At 40.5% G+C, this 11,945-nt stretch overlaps 1 long non-coding RNA gene across 7 annotated transcripts; it reads right to left on the bottom strand.

Moving 5' to 3' along the window:
- Window positions 1-2,886: 2,886 nt before the first annotated feature.
- Window positions 2,887-10,672, bottom strand: LOC113350118. 7 transcript variants are annotated; one of them, XR_003360631.1, is made up of 8 exons: window positions 10,392-10,672; window positions 10,226-10,298; window positions 10,081-10,132; window positions 9,555-9,605; window positions 7,800-9,470; window positions 6,597-6,702; window positions 6,285-6,379; window positions 2,887-5,780 (listed from the first exon to the last, which is right to left on the bottom strand). It is a non-coding gene; the product is annotated as an uncharacterized LOC113350118 (long non-coding RNA). The 7 variants fall into 7 exon arrangements; XR_003360633.1 differs by lacking the exon at window positions 2,887-5,780 and having other exon boundaries at window positions 6,071-6,379; window positions 9,555-9,661; XR_003360634.1 differs by lacking the exon at window positions 2,887-5,780 and having other exon boundaries at window positions 6,071-6,379; window positions 9,560-9,661.
- Between the last annotated feature and the right edge of the window lie 1,273 nt (window positions 10,673-11,945).

Genomic DNA, 11,945 nt, shown 5'->3' with positions numbered 1-11,945 from the left:
TAATACATAACAATCACTCATTACCCCGTGGATGTAGACAAAAGTCGAAACACGTAATCTCTTGTGTCTCATGATAACTTAGTAGTATTTACATTATATTTGTGTTCTCCGTTATTATTGTGATCTTGAGTACCTTTTATTACTTAGCATTATCAGTTCAACGGAGATATCAATATTACTTAGTATCCGATTCTCTGAGTTGTATACATTAAGTAGACTATGTGAAAATTAGTAGTCACAAACTCTATAAAATAAAAATTAAAAATAACTAATCTTTGCTCAGACCTTGCCCCTAAAGGACTAGATTTGAGCAAATGAGGAAGAAGATGATGGGGTTTTTTTCTAGGTTTTTGAGAAGGAGAGAGAAGATGATAAGATCATATGCCTTAATATTGGTTGATGATTATACTCGTTTTACTTGGGTTGCATTTCTTAAGCATGACATTCTTGAAAAATTTAATATTATTGTGAATAAAATCCAAAACTAACAAGGGCGCACACATAAGAAAATAAGAAGTGATCGTGGAACAGAATTTAAAGATGCAAACATCTACGAATAATGTAATAAACTAGGGATCTCTCGTCAATTTTCTTCGTCAATTACTCCTCAATATAATGGTGTTGCAGAGAAAAAGAATATAAATATGTAAAGAAATGGATATAGTAATGCTTCATAACAAAACTTACCTTTTACATTCTGTGGAGAAGTTGTTTCCACAGCATATGTCTTAGGGAGGGAAGCGAAGAAAGTGTTGAGACCAGAATCATTGTTCTGGAAGTATGGGTGTTTTGTGACTTGTATCAGAAAATTGGACTGCCTAGCTGAATGAAAAAGCTATCAGAAGATTTCTGGATGTTCTATTGTTCTCCTGACCAAAACTTTTCTTTTGGTGGAAATAGGTGAGACCTATTTATACAAGTCACAACAAAATGTACCCTGATCTCGTAGGAAATGAAACGATTGAGTAGTGGAAGAAGGGAGTAACGGATAACTCCTGGAATTGATGTTTCCATAATGAAGGATACGTTTCACCATTACTTATTGCCAGTACTAACTGCCCGCTTTATGACACTTTCTTGTAACAGGAGTATTGCACGCCGCACGCTGTAAACCGCTAGAGGAATACCCTGATGAGTATCCCCCCGTTTGTGACATGTTTTGATGTCTCGAGTGTTTTCGTGGAAAACATGTAGCACTTTGCTACGTGTGGAAAGTTGAAATTGAGAGGCTTGCCGCAGGTAAATAGCATGTGATGTTATTAGCTCGTCTTGGCTGGTCACCTAAAACTTGCCACAAACTCGCCAGCTTTGTGGCGAAATTTGATAGCTGAGATCGCATCTTATGAAATAAGGGTAGTCGTTGATTGTGACTACCTTGTGTTGGCGCCTGAAGATGGCGCAGTGGCGTTTTTGGTGCATTCCAGTAGCAATGTGGCATGGCTGGCATGGCTCGTGCATGCCAGTGGCACGGTGGTGCAAGTGGCGCTTGGCATAGCCATGGCCATTAATTTTAGGCGGTTGGTCGCCTGAAAGTTGCCACAAGTCTGTCAGCTCGGTGGAGAACTTGGAAGGCTGAGATTGCATCTCATGAGGAAGGATAGCTGTTGATTATGGCTACCTTCTGTCGGAGCCTGGCAACTTTGTCTTAGGGTTTAACATGCCGAAACCCTAATGTGCGCCTGACATGCGCATTTTTGGAAAGTTAGGCATGTCGTTTGGCATGTGCGCCTGGCATGCGCATTTGGCAAGTTAGGCATGCTGATTGGCATGTGCGCCTGGCGAGTTTGGCATGCCGATTGGCATGTGCGTATGGCACGCGCATTTTGCGGGTTTGGCATGCTGCTTGGCATGTTTGGCATGCCGATTGGCATATGCGTCTGGCACGCACGTTTGGCGGGTTTGGCATGCTGCTCGGCATGTTTGGCATGTGGATTGGCATGTGCGCCTGGCATGCGCGTTTGGCGAGTTTGGCATGCTGCTTGGCATGTTTGGCATGCCTATTGGCACGTGCACCTGGCATGCGGGTTTGGCGGGTTTGGCATGCTACTTGGCATGTTTGTCATGCCGATTGGCATGTGCGTCTGGTACGCGTGTTTGGCGCGGGTTTTGGAAAGCCAATTGGCTTTGTGACCATCGCGTTTTTTTCCTCCTTTTCAACATTGTGGTGAGTTTGAAGCGACCTGATTGGTTAATGTAAGAGGGTCGGCCAAGCATGGGCGTGTCTACACTTCTGCGTGAGTGTGGCGGATTTAAAGCAACCTGATTGGTCGATGGGAAGTGGGGTCAGCAAGCTAGGGCGTGGCCAAACTTCCAGTGTGCTGTGGAGAATTTAATCGCCTAGTTTGGCTAAACATAGTTCTTCGACCAACGGGGTCTAGTGTACTGCGCGGGGCGTGAAACCCTAATTTTGCAAATTAGTCGGTTTATGAGTTTTTTGTGAGTTATCACAATAATTAGCTGGATTTTGTATGCTTCCATAAAAATCCTTATCTACAGAATGCAGTGTGCTTTCCGTCTGAGCATTTCGTGCAATGGCCTTAATTTTGGTACTTGGAGGTTCATGTTACTCCGCTGCGAGTGAACACAAATCTGTCATGCCATACCGATATTAAGAGTTCCGTCGGGGAACATAGCATAGAAAAGTACTCAGTGAATCTTGTATTGGCTAGGTGCCGAAATTTACACAGTGTTTGGGATAGTTGCTACATTCGCCAGTCTGGATAATTTCATGTCAATATATTGAATGGCTCAATAAATATGCTGGTGGAGAGGTTAGCACTTACGACACCGTTTCCTTGCAGAATGACGTCAGGTGCAAGATTTTACGATTTTAACCCTAAGCTAAAAACCACCATCAACATTAAGTCCCTTGCTTAGCTCGGAACAATGACATTATTGCGGGGTAAGCATAAGATGGTGACGGACAAGGATAAAATCGAAACGGCAAGTCATGAAGAGATTGTCAGGAAGATTTGGCTAACCTTTGTCGGGAGGCCTGAGGAATTTGTGACCCTTGGATTGGTGGCTTTGCATAAATTCAGTTAGGCCATGGGGTGTTGGCATCAGCGTTGCAGATTTGGATTGCTGATCGGCAGAAGTGGCACTGCAACCTGGTCCACGGAATGGGCACTGGCTGGTTTAGAAAGGTAGATGGCGCTGGCTATGGAGCGGACTACTGACTAGGACGCGGACTGCTGGCTAGGACGCGGACTGCTGGCTAGGTAGTGGACTGCTAGCGCTGTCCATGGAGCGGGATGATGGCATTGGTCATGGAGCGGATCGATGGTTGGGACGCGGGCTGATGGCATTGGCTTGGGACGCAGACTGTTGGCGCCGGCTTTGGGTTGGTGGAGATGGCGCTGCTTTGAACGGCTAAGATGGCGTCGTTGGCTTCGTGAAGATGGCGCTGCTTTGAACGGCTAAGATGGCGTCGTTAGCTTGGTTTGTCCGTGGCGCTGCTGGCTTGGCATGGAGGCGTTGGCGCTTGGCTTGGTCGTGCACTATCTTGGCTTGGACGTGGCGCTGTCTTGGCACGCTTGGGACGTGGAACTGTTGGCTCGGCTTGGGATGCAAAGTTGTTGGTTTGGCTTGGCCGGGCGTGGGTCTGGTTGCCTCTTTCCACGCATGGCCCAAAAATAAGAAACCTTCCCCTATTCGAACTCCAAAAGGTGTCATGCCTATAAAAGGCGTCACCCCTCCTCTTTACCTCGTATTATTGGTTTTATTTCTACGTCTTGGTGCTAGTGGAAGAGCGGTAGAAATAAAGCAGGCGAGCATATTCCAAGTATGTATTCTAGCGTTTCTTCTTTAGCTCGTTCTTTTGTGTTGGTGTAAACCCTACCCATAGGCATATCCTCCATAAACCCGTAGAAATACTCTTGTATGAATGATTCTTCTCTGCTAGCAGTATAGTTGTAATATTAGCCGTCACATTGATAGTAAGGAAGCCCATTATTATGCAAAGTAGGTGTGCACGGATAGGTGGCCGCCGTTAGTTCTTCTCCCATGAAAACCTAGCTTTAGGGTTTTCTTTTCCCTTTGTGGCCGTGTGCACAATTTTCGTGGTGGGACACACTCTCCCTTTGGTCGAGAGCATACTTCATGCTGCAAGACACGGTATTGGCTAGAGGCACGTTTCCCGCGGCAAAACATGGCTCGTTGAAGCGAGTATCATTCCCCACTCTTTTGGCTATGTGTGTTATGACTTGCGACCAAAATAAATTGGCTTGTGACCAAAATAGATCCTCCGCCGGTGATAAAGTAGTGTTCATGCACCTCTTTTTTTTGGCAGTAACTTTTCTTCGTTTTGCTCCGTTGTAGTTATTTTGAAAGTGAAAGCAGTATAAGAAAATTTTGTTAGGATGTCACCCGCGAATAGTCCTGCCGCTATGTCGAAAAACGTTAGCAACTCCAAGCCCAACACGGATGACGAATACTTTACACAGTCTGCCACGGTTAAGAGAAACCATCCAAAATATGTGGCTATCCTTCTGAGCGGTTCAGAAAATGAAGGAGACGCCCCATCAGTTCGGCCAGGGCGCGTGATACAATTTTGTCTTCAGAAAAATGAGTATCATGCTTCTCTTATTGACTTCAGAGCTTGTTAGAGTCCATTGCGTTCTTTTGATAAATGGATGCGGTTCATGATAAGTCAAGACTGCGTAAGAGACAGTCTGACCAGGGCGCATATCATCAATGCGGTCATGGCTTCTGCAACACTTCAAATCAGGAAGGACATCGTGGGCTTGGTCACTTTTATCTCCAGATGGTGTCCGTATACTCATACGGCCATATGCAGGTGGGGTGAAATGACTATTTCTTTAGAGAGTGTAGCCATCCTGTTGAATCTACCAATAATAGAGAACCTTGACATTACTTTGTCTGATGAGGAACAGGAAATGCGTTCCACTCTCGTTGCCAAGTCGGCAGGGTTTGTTCGAAAAGATTACGAAACGAAGTGCTTCTGCAGCTGTTGGGCGTCTGAATGGTTCTCGAAAGACTCGGAGCCGGATCAGATGAACGGTACACTCCATGTCGCTGCATTTTTGGCTCTGTGGTTATCCAGAGATATTCTTGATGATGGCTTTGGCAAGAAGGAGATAAGACAGGAGCTCATTAAACTGTCCATCAAATAAGCGAAAGGTGTTGTCCTCCCCATTGGCGGCTTGTTTCTTGGATCTTTGTACACCCATCTAGATCACTTGACTGGGGACATGTATGTTTCTAATGTTCATATGAAAGCAGACTCGTATGTCCACATCACTTTTCTTCAAACGTGGTTGTGGGAGCATTTCAAAAATTATGCTCCTAAGCCACTGGCTTCATTTCCTGACTCCTATGGCGGTTCCAGGATACTCCGCTGGTTGAACAAGCGTCCAAAATCCGGGTCGAAGCTCATCGACTTCCTCGACAATGCGTATGCGGTTAACTTTCGTCATTGGGCTCCGGTTCATGCGTCCATAGTTCAGCCGAACATTTTCGCTGCTGCCCCAAATATTACTTTGCTTTATGCTGAAGAGAATATGAGCGTTAGAGAAATCATATTCATGCGAAGCTGTACACCTGGACACGTGCCATATTTCTTCATGGGATCTTATGAGGTGGTTCCTTATAATATTGTCAGGGTTGCTCGGCATATGGGTTTTGACCAAGGAGGCCCATTTCTTCGTCAGTCGGTGGCTCCAAAAGAATTGTTGTCAGCTGCTCTTGATAACAGTGTTCTTGTGCCGGGTAAAAACCTCCCTTTCCTGCTATCGGAACAAAGTCCATCGACGACCTCACTGGTGGAAAATGGAATTAAAACGACTGTCAGGACAAGAAGTAATATCACTAAAAACGACTGTGTCCATTAGTTGAAATTTAGAAGTGGTTTTTTCCAAAACGACTGTTTCTGGCAAAGGTTGATTTCTTTAGAAAAATCATTGTTTTCCGGTAACTATAAACATACTGACAGACACGGTAGTTTTTATTGATGATATTTCATAAAAAAAATAATAATAATTGATTCAGCTGAATCCAAAGCTGATTCAACTGAATCAAAAACTAAAAGCTGAATCACAATTAATAATAATGACTTCAAAACCGACTTTCACAAAATTAAATTGATAGGACTTTAAAACTCAGTTGGTATTGAAAGTGAATTCAGTTTACAATTTCAACTACGTAAATACTGCGAGTTCCAAGTCTGAAAGAAATATCTAACACTAAGATGGAAAACCTTAACCCATGTTCCTACTACAGGCTTTACAACCATAAAGTTTCAAAACATGAAGGTAAGACTTCACCATCGTGTCTTCAAAACATGAAGGCGAGACTTCACCATCCATGTCTTCATCTTCTGAAAACTAGCTCTAATCAGGTCCATTATTCTATCCCTAAGCTGCAAAAAAGAAAAACCAAGACTACAACAATTAACAACAGTAAAAAAATAGGAAAAGAGAAACAAATATACTCGATACCAGCAGCACCTACAACTACACGTACAATTGTATATCCACTCATGAATTAAATAAAACATATGAACTGCAACTATTTTGCATCCTAACCCAAAACATACACAGTGAATTGATAAAAGTCTTGGGAGAAAATCCACTAACTTCACCAATTGAGACCCTAATTATCCAGCAAACTTGCCAGTTGACACACGTAGAGAGGTTCATAGCTGCATCCATTACCATTTACATGATCAAAGTTTAATTCCACCTGCAAAAAATCCAAACAAAATGAATTCAAAACAATAACATAATACTTGTACATAAACAATTCAACCTGTGAAGAAAATGTGAGGACTTGTCGAAAAATTGACAAAATATGTTCTTTTCCTGTTCAATTTTAAGGGAAAATACATTGAATGTTAAAAATTAAAGAAGAAAATGAATCATTGCAGTGAATTTGCATAGTCGTGACAAGTAGCTAAGTAAATCGCATTACAAAAACAAAAATAAAGATAAAAATGCCACTTCAATGGCAAGATCAATAACCACATGATTCTGTGAAGAAAAAAAATCCCAAAATACTAACATTTGATGCTAACAAAAGAAGTAATTCACAAAGACTATAGTAGTCTAGAATTCTCTAGGCAGTAAGTGTTCTAGAACGGTCTTGTGTCGAGTAAAACTTGTAATGTGAACTTTTGTAAAGTTAGTAAAATGGTTTCATATTAAGAATGTCCTAAAAGGTCGGCAATTGTATTAGCTTAAACATTTTTTGTGGTATTACAAAACCACCAACTTTCTTGACCTAATATATCAATTTCCGAATGTGTTCACCATCATCTCACCCCTAATATATCATTCAGGTTAGGAGATTTAGCTGAGCATGTTGCTAGGTGCCAAGGCCCCACTTGATTCAACTATCATTTTGCTTCATAAAAAACTCTTCCAGTCGCATTACAGTTACGAGAAAAGCAAAACCATTAAGTTGGATTGTGTAAAATACTATATTTGAGCTTTTTTATGCATCCAAATGTGGTTTTCAAAAAAGGGGACACGGTGAATTCACCTAACAAAATAGATCTGCAACATCGAGGTAATGAAGATCACATAAAAAATTGATCTTCCGGTCAGAATCTGATGATTGGTATATATATTTTCTCACATAAAAATCATAGTGGTAATGAAGTCACTCATAGGTGAGCTGCAAACTTAAAACGAAATGCATACAGGCTTAGCATGAAACAACAGGATATCAAAAATTAAATATATGATTTGTAATCTTAGGAGATCACAAATGAATAAAAGACATAATTTTTCTGCACACACGAACAAATAATGAAAAATGACAGTATGTTTAGGACATACCTTTTCTTAATCCAGGAGAAACATCTTCCCCTACAAACACAATAGAGCATTTAAAAGATCTCTTAAGAAGGTAACATTAAGTAGCGCATCAGTTCAATACATGGAATTCAGACAATTGACATAAAGAAAAAAGAAATCAAGTTAAGTAATAAACGGCTTGAGGAAAACATGATACAATACTGCGTCTTCGCTAGAAAAGGGCATGGTTGTTCATAAATTCAGACGTGAGTGGCTAAATCCAAAAGTAGAATAATTGACCGTCAACATTCACAGTTGATGCTAGAAAGTAGGCTAAAAACTAAACTACAACCCCAAGGGAAATTCCCCCCCACAGTGACATGATTTTTTCATTTCATAACCTGATCCCAGAGCTACAACAAGCTAATTCATCTCACAATTTCATTCTATGAATTGAGTTTAAAATTGAACTGAACTACAATGCAGGGGCCATTGTCCTCCCCTGACACTGCCTCGTAAATCCATAAGTTAATCACAATTTAGGTTACTGATCCAACATTTTCAAGCCCACGTCATAATATAGTTGAGGATTAGAGTATGCATCATCATTACTTGTTGTCAACGCTAACAACCTTGATAACTACATTACAGTAATCAATATCAGTGTGTCAGTAAATTTTCGATAGTTGTAAACTTAAGTTTTGACCAAGACTAATATCAAAATAGTTTCAGATAATACTACGATAGTTATCTTATTCCGCTCTGATGCCCTAGAAACAGTGGTTGAGACCACCTGACCTTAGAAGTTAGAACCTAATTGCACTATCTGCAGTACACTTCCTCAAAGATATACAGTCAGTTTTCTCTTATTACAATGCTCTAACACATCAGACCCAAGAGACACACAACGCTAGTAAGCCATAGTTGATCTCTCCTCCTAAAATTTTTGAAAACTTCGTAATCTGAACTGCATGATGCAGTTCCATTAACAAGTTATTGGCACAGTAATGGGCAAAGCTGAGAAGTGTTAATATTTCTCTAACAGATTTCAGTAAAAATCTACTATTTACATGTGACTGGACTAGGAATTGATGGATGAAAATATGTATACACCAAATTTAACGGATGCCACTTCTTAGCTACAATGTTTGTCATCATTAATTGAAACCTATATAGAAGGAATCCATAACAACAGTCCTGTAATATTCTACAGTTTCTAAACATAAATCTGACCAAGACTGTTAGACTGATGATATCAAAATCAAAACTCAAAGTTGTTCCAGATTTTCTAGGTTGGGCTATTAGAGATTAAAGCAAAACTTTCTCTATTAACACACAGGGAACATTGATCAACCCCTGTATCAAGAATTTGACAAGAAAAGACATGAAAATATTTTTTGAAATTTATATCAAGTAGTTACGCACAACGATAATCTAAAAATAAGATGTGACTATGAGAAAACCTTCCCAAGTATAGCAAATCACCAGTTTCGTCGGCCACTACTATTATTGAACCTTCCCAAATTCCAAAGTCAACAACATTAAATGTCATAATGGGGTATTCCAAAATACTTTCCACGGAACTAGATTAACCAGGTGCAAGTAATTCCCTCCTCTTGTGCTTCCTTCTTGGTTTATATCCACAAACCCTTATGTTCTAACCTTTAGCTCTGAACTTAGTCCAAGATCTCAATTCACTACCTCTGCCATATGCTGAAACATCCAAAACAGATTCATGTTAGGGGATACCTCGCAAGCACCAAACCAAACGCAAAACAAAAATGAAGGCAGCCAGACCTTACATCCACTGATGCAAGCAACAGAATCGTCACTCACAGGTGGTTCTCGCTGAATAGAAGAGTGATCCAATAAGTCAGCAGGCAATCAAAGTCCGGCAACACAAACTAATGTAGTGAGAAATATTTTCAGAAAAACAGAACTAACTTGAGCAAAAGACAGAGTAATTATCAAACAGACCACAGACCACAAAACATTTACCACCGGTAGCCATAATCATACACCCACAACCAACCTAACAAGAAGCACCACCACAGGAACAACAACATACAAATAAAATGGCAGGAAAACCCCAATTAATCATGCACAACTTTATTCCATTCAATAAAACCCACAACTTAAAAGGAGGAAAACTGAAAAACCATATTGAAAATTCAATTAAAACCAAACAAATAACACCATTAAAACCAAACAAATAACACCCAAATCTACGTATCTGAATTCCAAATAAGAAAAAGTAATGTCAAAATTAAATAAGCCCTAATTTGAGAAATTGAAATCATAAGAAGTAATAATGTTTCTATACCTTAGAAGTTGTTGAAGACGTTCATTCAAAACCCTTTTGAATACAAACCAACCTGAAAAAACACCAACATATAATCATCAGAAACCCTAAAACCCAAATCTAAGAATTGAAAACAGAAATTAAATAAAACACATAGTCTAGTAACCTCGTGAAGTAGAGAAACCTCTCCAGAATCTTAGATTTCTTCATACTGATTCGGTTTAAGGAATCTCAGAACTCTGAAAAAACACCAACGTATAATCATCAGAAACCCTAAAACCCAAATCTAAGAATTGAAAACAGAAATTAAATAAAACCCATAGTCTAGTAACCTCGTGAAATAGAGAAATCTCTCCAGAATCTTAGATTTCTTCATACTGATTCGGTTTAAGGAATCTCAAAACTATAGGTGTAAGAATTTGATAGATCTATTTGAAGAATAAGAGGAAGAAAAACCATATACTGATTCACAATTGACTTATTGTTATGATTGAGGAAAAAAATCGACTGAAACATAGAGAGCGATTAAGTTGTGAGAGAGAAGAAACGGAAGGTTGCCGAAGGAGTACTGCACATACAGATAGATAAGATGAGAGAAGAGAGAGGATTATAGAAGTTGCTTTCTCTCAGAGACGTTTTTCAAATCCAATAAAAGCTATTAGGGAGCTATATATTTTTACAAAAATACCCTCTAAGGAAACTATTGTTTCTGAGACAGGTTTTAATAAAACAACTGTGGCTCACAGCACCTATAGTTACATCTGTCTAATAACAGTGGTTTTCATGAATCCCAGAAAGTAGTTAAAAATCTATATTCCACTAGTGCCTCCAAATACAATATGTTCTGGCAGGGTGAGTTTCTCGCCCTCCATGGGTTTGTGAATGACGTGATGAAAGATCCCCGTGGAAAGCCTTCCTCTGCAGTTTTAGCGGAACATCCATTGTTGAGGAAGTTTCCTACGGCTAAGCGGAAATATCCCAGCCTGGATGTGGACGGTCCCCAGAAAAAGGAGCGAAGGTCTAAAAACCGTGCGGGTGGTATTCAGTCGGATTCGGCGGCTCTTGTGACTTTTAGTTCTTCCAATATGCGAGTATGTATGATTTTCTTCCTGATTTGGTCGTCTTGCATAAATATTCTGAATTGTTGTCACTGAACATTTCTTTCCTTTTGATTCAGTGTCTTAACAAGATAAACGCATTTACCAGACTTGCAAGTGGTCAAAATGTGATGCCTTCTGAAGAAAAGTCCGGCGATACTGAGCCTCTCAGCAGTGAAGAGGAAGATGATGATGAAGAAAACTCAGAGTCTCAAGGTGATGGGGGAAGTTCTTCAGAGCGGGGCAGCGATTCCTCTTCCAATCCCAGTGGGCCCACAGATGAGTCGGTGAGTCTCCCACACGTTCTCCTCTTGGACTATTTATTTATACCGCACAAATATTCAATTGGTGGTGTTTACAGGAGGAGGCTACTTTTAAAAATAATTCTGAGATGGAATTCACGGCAATGAAGATATAATTGTGTCTCCAATCATGGAAACCGTACCCACTGGTAATCTGGAGATGGAGATTGATCATCGTGAAGATGTTGTTGTGTCCATGATGATAGGAAACGCTCCCATGGCTGCAGGTGTGATTGTCGCCAAGGAATCCCTGCTGGTCGCAGAATCAATTGCAGCCGCCATTTTGACCCTCCATTTTTGACTCCTCATGAAGGTCACGTGCTGATTGGAGGTTTCAGCGTACCATTTAAGTATGAGGCGATGTATACCAAGATATGGGAAAGGTATGGACATATTGCCACATCTAAAAAGATCACTAGCCGATTTGCGCTGGTCAAGCGCGTGGAAGAAGCTTTATCTTCGATTTATGACATGTGCAATGTGACTG

Source organism: Papaver somniferum, chromosome 2, assembly GCF_003573695.1.
Source record: "Papaver somniferum cultivar HN1 chromosome 2, ASM357369v1, whole genome shotgun sequence".
NCBI classification, from domain to species: Eukaryota; Viridiplantae; Streptophyta; class Magnoliopsida; order Ranunculales; family Papaveraceae; genus Papaver; species Papaver somniferum.
The sequence above is the reverse complement of the archived record's forward strand: the minus strand, read 5'-3'. Positions and strand labels throughout refer to the sequence as shown.